A 12,907-nucleotide genomic window follows, 5' to 3' on the forward strand; every position below is an offset into this window, starting at 1 on the left:
ATGCCAAAGGTTAAATGCAAAGAGAGAATCAAAAGCAGCAAGAGAAAAGCAGTTAGTTACCTACAAGGGATGGCCCATAAGACTGTCAGCTGAGGTCTCAACAGAAACTTTGCAGGCCAGAAGGGATTGGCAAGAAATATTCAAAGTGATGAAAAACAAGGGCCTACAACTGAGATTACTCTACCCAGAAAAGGTTTCATTTAGAATCAAAGACAAGACAAGAAAAAGCTACAGGAATTCATCACCACCAAATCAATATTACATGAAATTTTTAAGTCTCCTTTAAGAAGAAAAGATAAAAACATGATGAATAAATTGGCAAAAAATAAATATCTACAAACAATTAAATCTAAAAAACAAAATAAACACGGAGATAAGTAAAAGTATGCTATTTCCCACATCTACTATTGTTGTATTCTGCACAGAGTTCCAAAGCCAAGATTCCTGCTGGCTTTACGAATTACCAAGATGATGACCTGTGTGATTGACTTATCACAGGTTTCTTAGTTTTCTTTCCTGATAGATCCTTAGCTTCTTCGGGAAGAAGCTTATGAATTGGTTTCCAGGGAATTGGATAAGAAAAGTCTAGTTCTGGATAAGCATTTCCACTGGAAAAACCTGCAAATTTTCCATTGGCAAAATGATAGATCTTTGCAGCTAGATGAGGATTATTTTTTTATTTTCCAACAATTCCTTAAACTTTTTTCTACTATTTTCTTTTTTTTCCTGTAATTCAGCTTGCCATGTTTTTCTTTTTCCTTTTCTTTCTTCTTCTTACATTCTTCAGTATATTTTTCTTTAACCATTCTTAATATTTTTCTTTTGATTTTTATTGGAAATGTTCTTTCTCCAGTTCCTGTGCTACTTTCCCCCTCATTTCTTTAATAATTTTTGTTCCCTTTCTTTTCTGTTCATTCTTTTACTGAGCCCATTACTTGTGCTTTTCTTCAGCAATTATCATTCTTTTTTTAAAGTTCTTTCATTTCTTTTTTTTTTTCCTAGCTGTTGATTTAATTCCGCTAGAGCTTTCTGTGCAGAAGGTCATGTTCTTTTTCTTTGCCAATAAATCAAACTTCCCTGTGTCAGGCTGCTTACTGGTAAGAGCACCTGTTTCTGTTCTTCTTGATTATCTTTGCATTCAACCACAGTGTTTGGACTCAAACACTGCTGCACCCCTGGAACTCCATTCTTCTCAGGCTTGTCCCCTTGGTCTCTGAGTTGTGGGCATCTTCATACACATCTTTTTCATCCTCTCTGTCACCATCCATTTAACAGGAAGTTCTGGTGGCAAAGGGGAGACAACAGTGACATGGTGGAATTGCTGAAGCTCAGTGGCAAAGATGGCGAATACAACGTCATTGTCTATCCCCAACCCCTGTCCTCAGGCATCTGCTGAGGACACAGAAAATTCCCAAGGAGTGCAGAGACCAGTCCCCCACTGTTCTGTTGCCCACATCTGGCCCACCAAATTCAAACCTGCAGAGCCTAAAACAAAATATCCATTGTTCATGGAAGTGTCCAATAGTTAAAATTTTTTCAAGCAGATAAAAGATGGAATTTCACACTTCTACAAGAACTTTATGAGAAATACCTGTCTTGCTGTACATGTTTGAAAGATTATTCTAAAAGGCACAATTTGATGTTACAAATGGAGTCTTTTCCTCCTTTCCTAGTCAGTACTGCCCAATGGAAAATAATAAACTTGTTATGCAGCAAGTGTCTCGTGAATGTGATTTGGCAAAGTTGTTTGAGGAGTTAGTTGTATTGGATGGTCTCCCTTGATGACACAGAGACCACTGCAGCCAGCAGGGAGGCTCTGGGTGCCAAAGAAGAGAGGAAAGGCAACAAAGCCTGCTCTCAGTGATACACGTGCTCTGTCCTCCACTGAGAGGAGAAATGATGGGGCTGAGTGCCCAACATGGCAGCTCGGCTGGTCCCAAACATCTCCACTGTTATGACACACCTTGATTATGATGTATTGAGGTCACAGAGGACGAAAGTGTTTTCCTATGGTCTGTGACTAATTCTGGCTTCACAGGGCCAGCCCTAGGCTTGTTCGCTTTTGCTTGACTTTTTACTTCCTTTCTGTTTTGCACTTTTAGAGCACAGTTGTGGTTTGGCATCAAAACTTTTCTTTACTGTACTTGTTAACATTTAGTTTGGCACAAAGCTTGCAAGTGGACATATGGGACAAAATACTTCTTTCATTATGAAGGAGACTGAGTGATCTGAGGAGATTTTCTAAAAGTCATTAAATTTATAAAATAATGATTCTTTAACGTAACATTTTACAAAATGCCACGGTTAATTGCCCTTTCTCTACATTAATAATGTGTGTGTACGTGTGTGGGTGAATTTCCAAAACCAAAAACTGAAATTTATTTATCTAAATGTAATAAATTATACAATCATATTCCAAGCTGAAGGGTATTTACTAATTCTCAACAGAGGTGGACTAGAAATACCATTGGCTAGAAACAGGCTTTTGATGCACACAAAATGACCTGCCTCAGTTCAGTAAAATCCACCTTTCCTATATGTCTACATAAAGTCAGATAACTTCTATGGGGGATTCTAAATCTATTTTTTTTTCATTTTCAGTTTTTTATTGTCTTAAAATGCAAATAATGTAACATTTGCTATCTTAACCATTTTAAGAGGCACTTCAGTGGTACCAAATAATTCATATTGTTGTGCAGCTATCACCACCATCCACCCCAATAACTCTTTTCGCCTCATAAATCTGAAACTCTATACTTACTAAACAGTAATTACCCATTCTATCCTCCCCTCAGTTCCTGGAAAACACCATTATACAGGGGTAGGCAAAAGTAGGTTTACAGTTGTATGTACATGAAACAGTTTATACTTGTATTATTATTTATTATATTATTTTCCATACAAACTGTAAACCTACACTTACTCACCCTCGTATTTCTGTCTTATGATTTTGACTATTTAAGTATTTCATATAAGTGGATTCCAACAGTATTTTTTCTTTGTGTAATTGGTTTATTTCATCTAGCATAGTGTCCTCAAGAGTCACCCAGGTTGTGGCATATTGCAGAATTTCCTTCATTTTTAAGACTGAATAATATTTAATTGTATGAATATACCACATTTTGGTAATCTATTCATTGGGTTGCTTTCATATTTTAATATTGTGAATACTGCTGCTATAAACAAAAGGTGTTCAAATACCTATTCAAAACCCTGTTTTCAGTTCTTTGGGGGTAAATACCCAGATGTAGAATTGCTGGGTTATATGATAATTCTATTTTTAACTTTTTGAAGAACCTTTATACTGTGTTTCCACAGCTGCTATACCATTTTATATTCTTACCAGCAGTGCAAAAGGGGTTTAATTTCTCCACAACCTCCCCAACACTTGTTTTTTGGTTGGTTTGTTTGTTGCTGTCATTTTATGGTACCCATCCTAATGAATGTGAGGTGATAACTCATGGTAGTTTAGATATGTATTTCTGTAATGATTAATGATGTTCTATGCCTTTTTAAGGGCAACTTTGAGTTGAGACTATTATAAAGGTATGTAAATTGTAATGATAATCCTAGGAAGTTGAGTTTCTTAAAGAAAGAGATTTCTTTAACCAGAAAGATAATTTCTAAACAGGAAAAAAAAGCATTCTTTTTTTGGTCACACACTGACACACCATGAAAAATGAGATTAAGTATTCCATTACAATTGAGAAAAAAATAAAATTATTACAAGCGTTGGACTACCTGGAGAGAGAAAAATGTACCAGAAATGACACAACTTCACAATATTGTCATAATTTCTGCTGGAGTGCAACAGTTTTCAAAGAATGGAAGAACTTCATAGTGCCATGGCTAATGGTGTTAGTTAATTAATTCAAGTTGTGGCAACAAAATGGAAAAGATAAGGGTAAAAGTGAAGTTTATGAGAAAGCTTGAAATAAAACTTTCACACAGCATAAAATATACTTAAAAAAAATAAAGGCAAATAATTTTGGGTCTGGGAATTGATCCATATAATTTTCTCTTGAAATTTTCCTCACTATGCTGAGAAATTAAAGTTTTTGAGAATCAAATAAAATATTCACAGGCAAATGGAAGTAGAAGCCATTTTCAGACAACATCACCCTTCTGTGTCACAAACTATTAAAATTACGCAAAGACATAAAGACTCTCACTGCAAAAAAAATTTTGAGTGCAACAATACAGAAATTCATGCCATACTTTACCCTTCTTAATTCTACTTATCTTGGACTATCAAAGTCTAATTATAGTTATATAATGGTAATTAACAGTTTTAAAAAATGACAACAGACATGACTGGTATGGCTTGGTTTTTTGGGCATGATCCTGCAAAGTAAAAGGTAACTGATTGACTCCCAATCACGGTGCATGCCTGGGTTGCAGGTTCAGTCCTCACTCAGGGCTAGTACATGAGGCAACCAATCAATGTTTCTCTCACACATCGATATTTCTCTCCCTCTATTTCTCTGTCCCTTCCCCTTCTCTATAAATAAATAAAATATTTTTTAAAATGAGAACTCTTGTTACTATAGATTTGTAAATTACATTTAAAGCAACAGAGTAGAAATTACTTGAAGAAGCTACTTACTCTTTCAGAGTCTCAGTGTCTTATTGGTAAAATGATATAATTCTTACTACAGAGTATTTTGCCAAGGATTCAAAGAAATCACTTATATAATATATCAAGTAGAGTAAGTACTGACTTAACATAATAGGTTCTGTGATTTTAAGTGAAGAGACATATAAAGAAACCAATTTTACCAAAAGCTAATTCATATAAACAAGAATTATAAACAATTGCACCTCCTTATTACAATGAAACAATGTTGAATAAAATGATGTTATTTGAGGACTGTTGTATAGTGTTTGTAACACAGTTAACCCTTTCTAGAAGGTAGCAGTTGTTATTTTTAAATTAATTAATCACAAATATTACAGTAAAGTTTACTAAGCAGCCTATATCAATGTGAGTGCATATAATCGTATGTTAGTTCTCACACAGCAGCACATCTAAGTAGGTGTGGAACTAGTAATTTAACTCATTTTTTATTAAAAAAGACATGCTCAGTTATAAAATATATTGACAACAATTAGCAGCTTTTCTATATATCAGCCTTAGAAAATTCAAAGAGAGTCACATCATTCAATATAACAAGAAAAATATAAACTATTTAGGAATAATGATAATAGAAGTACATATATAGGTTAGTGTGGATTAAATTACATTACATTTAACATACTTAAAATCATTCCTGAAATGTAGTAAGAGCTCAGTAGCTCAGTAGATATTAGCTGTTATTGGACTTCTGGTCAAGATTGTTTACACGGCATGAGTACTCCTTTGTAATTCCAAGTCAAAGGACCAGAGAATAATGAAACATTAATTTGGAGGGTTGTACCCAAATATTTAAGGAAACTAGGAAGTTTCAGAATCAATTTAAGGTTATAGGTGAAAAAATAAAACTTTGAAGACAGTAAACTGCACTAGAGTCTAATATCCACAACTGCACATTATGGATTCCACTGAAACACAATTTCCTCCCTTCTAAAATTACTCTCATTTTTATTAAAGAGCCAAATTAAAACCAGTTTACTAACTGTATTAAGTCCAGTTTCAATTGGCTTACTTATTTGAATAAACACAACAAGAATAGCAATTGACCATGTAAGTTTTTTAAAAACCCTGCTTTGCTGGAATCTCACAAGTAATCTCCAGATTGAGTTTCTCAAGGTAAAGAAACCAGCCACATAGTTGCCATTAGGCTTTGCCTGCAATACCCATAGGTTTGAGTGTATTCAAGTTCTCAAGGTCCTGCAAAATTTCTTACTTTTCTCCGCTTGAACAGCTCACTTCAGCATTTATTTTTATTTTTATTTTTATTTTTAAATCATGTTTATTCTATTACAGTTCTCTCAATTTTTCCCCCTTTGCCCTCCTCCATCCATCCCACCCTGTCCCACTCTCCCACTCTGTTGTCCATGACCATGGGTCATTCATACATGTTCTTTGTTTAGTCCCTTCTCCTTCTTTCCACCATTGTCCTCCTTCCCCATCCCCTCTGGTCACTTTCAGTCTGCTCTATGTTCCCATGTCTGTGGTTTATTTTGTTTGTTAGTTTATTTTGTTGAATAGATTCCACTTATAAGTGAGATCATATGTATTTGTCTTTCACTGACTGGCTTATTTCACTTGGCAGAATATTTTCCAGTTCCATCCATATTGTTGACAAAAGGTAGGAGTTCCTTCTTTCTTTTTTAAAAAATGCAGATTGATTTTATTTATTTATTTCTTTAAATGTCAAGATCCATTATAAAATATAAAAAATTTAAATCCATTGTAAAGTCTCAGCAATTAAAACAATATGACACCAGCACAGAAATAATCAAGTAGATTAATGAAATAAAATGAGCATTCTAGAAACAAGCGTAAATATCTAACATCGTAATATATGATTATATTGGTATTTCAAATCAATGGGGAAAATAAGGCTTATTCAACATATGAGGTGCATGGACCATTATTACTTGAAATAAAACAAATATAGTGCCCTATATCACACATACAAAAAAATATTCAGGTGAGTTAAAAATCAATATGTAAAATCTAAAGAGTTTTAGGAGAAAATACCAAGTAACATTTTTCTTACCCTGAAGTAAATTATTCAAACCCAGAAACCATAAAGTAAAATATTGAAAACATGACTATATTAAACATATAAGACTATGTAGTAACATATGTATAAAAAATTAAAGGATGAGTAATAGAATAAGAAAGTATTTACCACACATCTAAAAGGGGGTTAATAGTGTTTTCTTTTAAGGAAAAAATTCTACAAATATTTAATAAAAAAATGGATAAAGAATACCAAAAAGTCATTTAAAGCTTTCTTTTAGAAAATAGAAATGGGCAAGAAATATACAAATAAACAGGTTTAGTTTCAACAAATAATAAAATAACAAAATAGCAATTTTTTTATTTATTTTATTAATGAGCAGACTGAAAGTGACCAGAGGGGATGGGGAAGGAGGACAATGGTGGAAAGAAGGAGAAGGGACTAAACAAAGAACATGTATGAATGACCCATGGTCATGGACAACAGAGTGGGAGAGTGGGACAGGGTGGGATGGAAGGAGGAGGGCAAAGAGGGAAAAATTGAGAGAACTGTAATAGAATAAACATGATTTAAAAATAAAAATAAAAATAAATGCTGAAGTGAGCTGTTCAAGCGGAGAAAAGTAAGAAATTTTGCAGGACCTTGAGAACTTGAATACACTCAAACCTATGGGTATTGCAGGCAAAGCCTAATGGCAACTATGTGGCTGGTTTCTTTACCTTGAGAAACTCAATCTGGAGATTACTTATGAGATTCCAGCAATCTCATCTTGCTGGAATCATTATTACCATCATTAATAAGTATTAAAAATATTGGTAATAACAAATATTGGGGACTGTGAAAGGAACTGGGTATTCATATACTCTTTTTCTTCATTTCCTTGCAGGGCTGGTTGGTGTAGGTGTATTCTTTTAGCTCTCTTTTTTCTGGGAAACTCCTTATATTGTATTCTATTTTCATTGAGAGCCTTGCTGGGTAGAGCAGTCTTGGTTGCAGGTCTTTGCTTTTCATGACTTGAAATATCTCTTGCCATTCTTTTCTGGCTTGTAGTGTTTCTGTTGAGAAGTCAGCTGCTAGCTGTACCGGGCCTCCATTATCTCTTACTACCTCTTTCCCTCTTGCTTCCTCTAGGATTCTCTGTTTGTCTTTGTATTTGCCATTTTAATTATGATGTGTCTTGGAGTGGGCCTCATTGGGTCCCTCTTGAAAGGGATCCTCTGTGCTTCCTGGACTTATGTGACCTTTTCTCTCCTCCAATTAGGGAAGTTTTCCATCATTACTTTTTCAAGCAGGTTCTCTATCCTTTCCTCATCCTCTTCTCCTTCTGATATCCCTATTATACGGATATGATTATGTTTCAGGTTTTCCTGCATTTCCCTAAATGCCTCTTCATTCTTTGTATTTTTTCATTTTCTTGCTCTTGCTGGGAGCTTTTATCTAGCTTGTCCTCCAGCTTGCTTATTCAATCCTTGACTTGATTGAGCCTGCTTTTGATTCCTTCTATTTTGTTCTTCAATTCAGAAATTGTATTCTTCATTTCCTCTTGTCTCTTATTGATAGTTTCTATGTTCTTTTTCATGCTGACATAGTTTGCAGTAAATTCCTCGTAATTTCCCTGCAGTTTTTGGTAATTCTCTCTGAGCTCACTGAGCTCATTGAGCTTCCTTAGAACCACTGTTTTGAACTCAGTATCTGATAGTTAACTTGCCTCCATTTCCTTGAGTTCTCTTTCTGTGGTATCCTCCTTTCCTTTCAACTGGGGGGAGTTTCTTTGTCTTCCCATTATTTGTGAGGCTCTTCTCTTTTGCTTCTGGTTCTTAAATTGATCTGTCTTGATTTCCTGACTTTGTGGTGTGAACTTCTGTGGTGGGAGATTGCTGTTTTTCCTTTCTGGATCTGCCTCAGATGTTGACCCTGTCTGACCTTAGGCAATCTGTTCGAGACTTTCAGGAATCTACTGTCTGTGGCTGTCTCCTTCAGCTGTTAATCTAGTCACTCTGCACTCAATAGTCAAGTTTTATCACCACTGGTCCAGGGCAGATTCCCTCCTGGGGGCTGGGTTATTGGGTCCTCTTCACTGCAGCTGCTCAGGGGAGCGGTCTGCCTGAGTAAGATGGCTGTTGCCATATGGGGGATGAGTCAGCACTGGGATCCCTCAGGACACTCTCTCTGTTATCTCCTCAAAGCATCCTTCCCCAGCCTCTCCTCAGGCATCTCTATCCCACTCTACCCCTGCCTTTGCTGAAGCCCAGGGTAAGTGGCTGCAAGTAAAAATTTATGTGTTGGCCTTTTAAATGGCTCTTTGCATCTCCAGCCATCTGTCTCTGGCAGAGAGCAACCCTGCTGCTTTTCACAGCTGGCTGTTATCTGCGTACTTTTTGGGTTCTGGTGTTGTAGGCTTGAGATCCCAGCTTATGGTTTAGACCCCACTCTCCTCAGGGGGATCCAACTGGCCATTGCAATATCCTTCTGGTGCTCCCTCCCATGGGTGCCTCACCTGCTTTCTCCAGTCTCTACCGCACTCCTTACCAGTTAGGTTGTGCTAAAGCTGATTCTTCTGTCTCTCTGAGGTTATAAGGCTCTTCTCTCACTATTGTCCAGTTGTTTTTTCCAGGTGATTTCTCCACAATTTAGTTATAATTCCAGGTTGGTCCTGAGAGGAGATCAGTGTGACTTCCACTTGCTCCTCTGTTTTCTTCATTCTAAGGTCCCTCAAAATTTCTTGAGGTCTTTCTTTATGATCTCCCAGGAAAGCAACCTTTGTTTTTCACCTGGAAAGACTGCCATAAAACATGTAGATAAGCAAGGTTCCAGCATGTTTTTTCCAGCAAGATTTTATTAGCTTCCGAAGTCAATCTTAATTCCTTAAAGCTTTCTGGTGATATCCAGACTCTAGGAGTGTCTATCTCAGTCATGACATTCCAGTGAAAGTCTTGGTTAATAAAACCAGTTTCAAATTATGTTCTGTTATAAAGAGATCATATTCTTATTAGATTCATGCAAACAAACATTGCCATAAGAATAATACTTACTCTCTAAGAGTTTCCAAATTCTGGAGGGATCAGGTAAGAAGAATAATGTAAAATTTACCAAATTCAATTAAGAAAAAATAAGTTTCCTTATACCTACAAAGCAAAATAAAAATCCTTATCCTTTTAACAGAGTGAAAAAGAACCAAAATCCAACTCTGTATTAGCTTACTTTTTTTAAACTCTGTTTTAGCTTACTTTTAATATTTAAATTCCTTTACTTAATTAAATTCATTATTTAACTTAACTGTACAATTTCCTCTCAAGCTTTCTCTTGACAAACCTTCTACAACTTTCCTAGCCCCTTTCATTTTGCCTCTTCTTACCCACTCAGAGATAACCAGCTTTAGAACAACTCACAAGTAGCAATCATTTTAAAAAGAAAAGTAAAAACAGGTCTCAAATGGAGCCACTTGTGCTAAGCTCACACCACCAAACCAAGACTTAATACTTAGCCTAATTACAGTTCAGCCTCTCCCAGGAATGTAACCTTTAACCAGTCAGTGTGGATTTACCGGGTCAGCACTAGTGAGGTAATCCACCTGACGGACCCTTTCTGTCTCCCAAACGAAGTTGAGTCTGCCTGAAATAATATACTCTTTACTAAAAACTTCATTTTCCTGATGCCCCCTGCCTATACAAGCTTTTTATTTTATACATCTTTTTGGAATTCCTTCCTGTTCACTAGATGGAATGCTGCCAGATTCATGAAATATTTACAAAAGCCAACTAGATATTTAAATTTACACAGTTGAGCCCTGGCCAGTGTAGCTCAGTTGGTTGGAGCGTTATCGCATACAATTTGTGGATTTGATTCTCATTCAGAGCACATACCTACATTGCAGGTTCAGTTCCTGGTCAGGGCATGTACAGGAGGCAACCAATCAATGTTTCTCTCTCACGTCAATGATTCTCTCTTTCTCTCTCCCTTCCCCCTCCTTTAAAAGCAATGAAAAGTTGTCCTCAGACAAAGACAAATAAATAATCTGAAAAATGAAATTACACAGTTGATCTTGTTTTTTAATGCAGTATAACAAAAAAATTATATCTTTACATTACATCTAATACAAAAATAAACTTTAAATGAATTAAAATATAGACATAGGCTTAAATCATAAAGTACTAGAAAAATTTTTCATTCATTCCCCAAATGTTTACTGAGCTGTTACTATATTCCAGACACCATATTAGGCAAGGGAGAGAGCCATGAAGAAGATTTATGAAGTCTGTGTTCTTTTAAAACCTGTGTTCTATTGGGAGAGCACAGACAATAAAGTAAAGAGAGAGAGAATAATACAATGTGATGATGAGGAGGGTGGACTCTGTCCCGCAGAGTACGCTCCAGGTCATCATGGATGGGGAAATAAAATAAGTCATCCCAGACACTTTTCTCTAGGTCTGCCAGGGGAAGGGGATGGCACTTCCCTCTAGTGGAGAAGGCCCCGAGCCCTTCTCTTAAAATGGCTTTTATTGAGAACCATATGCATAGGGGTATGGATGCAAAGCTCATCAATCAATGTCAAAAGACTATGTTTACAGAAAACAAATAGAGATCATAGGTAGCAATTGAACGAACACAAGAGATTTGCTATAGGTCAGGGTCTGTGAATAATGTAAATTTCATTCCCGGCATGAGCCAGTTATAGCTTTTGAGGGAAGAACAAAGCATGCTTCAAGGAACTTACTTCTAGGCCTGATTTCCCTCTGGAAACCACCTGATCCAGTTTAGGGCTGTACCTGCCTTTAGTATTGTTTCAAGTCTGAGCCAGGCGGGCAGGGCAGAGCTGCCAAGAGATAAGGAGACTTCTTTCAGATAGAATGAGGACTCCGGCCATATCAAGGCCAAGGGGTGAGGGTCTTTTTCCTCTTCTCTGTGCCCCGCAAGTCTTTCCCTGATGGCCCCTATGCACCTATGCCTGTCTTAGGTTGCCCCTACCATTGAGAGGTCTTACCCATCATTGACTAATCAGCTATCCTCCAGAGCAAAGCAGGGTGATGTGAGGGAGGCAGAGGTTGCGCCCCTACCATGGGGGGCAGGTTTTATCTCCTCGGTGGCCTATTTTCCAAAGGCCTCCTTGCTCAGCTTCCATCCTTGGGACCCTCTCACCTGTTGGCGAGGCTACAGTCCCTGAAACCAGGCAGGATGGTTCCCAACAATGGGAGTTACTAGGAAACTACTATAAATAGAATGGTCAGGGAATATTACTCTGAAGAAACATTATTCGCATTCACAACTGAATAATGAACTTGTAGTCAGATGCTTCAGGCAAATTCCACAACAAGCAAAAGAAAACAATTACACCAGGTAAAATAAAGACAATTTAATGTGAGTATTGGAAAAGTTGTTAAGTCAAAAAGGTGTGATAAGGAAACCCAGAGATGAACAGGAAGGAAATCACTCCAGTCCTACGTGAAAGAGACAAAGGAAGTAGAATTATCGTAATCCATGGAATGGGCTGCCTGGGGGGAACTGGAACCATGCAGAATAAGCAATCACTGCAAAAGATCATTGCTCAAACAAAGAGGTGAGGGGAATACCGTGACTTGTCCCTTCGCCCTACCATGTTATCTCTTGTAAGTGTATCCCTTCAGTTGAACTTAGCTGAAACCTAGTAGGCAAGGAATTTTAAGAAAACAATTTTGCAGATTTTGTTAACCATGCAATACAGAAAGGATCAATGAAGATTAGATCTGTCAGTCACATGCTGTAATGATCTGGAAGAAATTTCCTGAATAGAAATATCAATGCAAATGTCAGTAGATAAGGAGGAAAAGAAAACAAACAGAAAATAAGTGTGAGTGCAAGTTTAGTCAGTGACAAAAAAGTGTGATATGAGATGCTATTGGAGTAGCGGGCAAGGATGAGATCATGTAGAGCACTGGGAACTATGATAAGGAATTGGATTTAGTCAAGATACAATGAGAAACAGTTGTTAATTTTGAGAAAGAGAAACTGGTTTTTCATTTAAATTGAATTCTCACTTTCCTTTGAAGAGTGGAATATAGAGGGGTAAAGAATATAAACATGGATATGAGTTAATAGACTGTTTCAATGACCCAAGTGAGCAATACCACTAGCTTAGGTAGAATCACTGGAGACAAAGAGTAGCAGATGGACTCAGAATTTTTATTGTAGGTGTAGCTGCCAGGACTTGCACACATATAAGACATTAGAAGTCAAGGGGAAGAAAAAGGAAATTTGAGACATTGTGAGGTTTGATTCTAGTTAGAATGTAGAAGGATGTA

The 12,907-nt window shown here is 36.7% G+C and overlaps 1 pseudogene; it reads right to left on the minus strand.

Moving 5' to 3' along the window:
- Positions 1–404: 404 nt before the first annotated feature.
- LOC129081721 (coiled-coil domain-containing protein 34-like) lies at positions 405–1,359 on the minus strand (annotated as a pseudogene).
- Positions 1,360–12,907: the final 11,548 nt, after the last annotated feature.

This window comes from Pteronotus mesoamericanus, unplaced genomic scaffold (assembly GCF_021234165.1).
Source record: "Pteronotus mesoamericanus isolate MK-2021 breed Mesoamerican mustached bat unplaced genomic scaffold, CSHL_Meso_final scaffold_118, whole genome shotgun sequence".
NCBI lineage: Eukaryota > Metazoa > Chordata > Mammalia > Chiroptera > Mormoopidae > Pteronotus > Pteronotus mesoamericanus.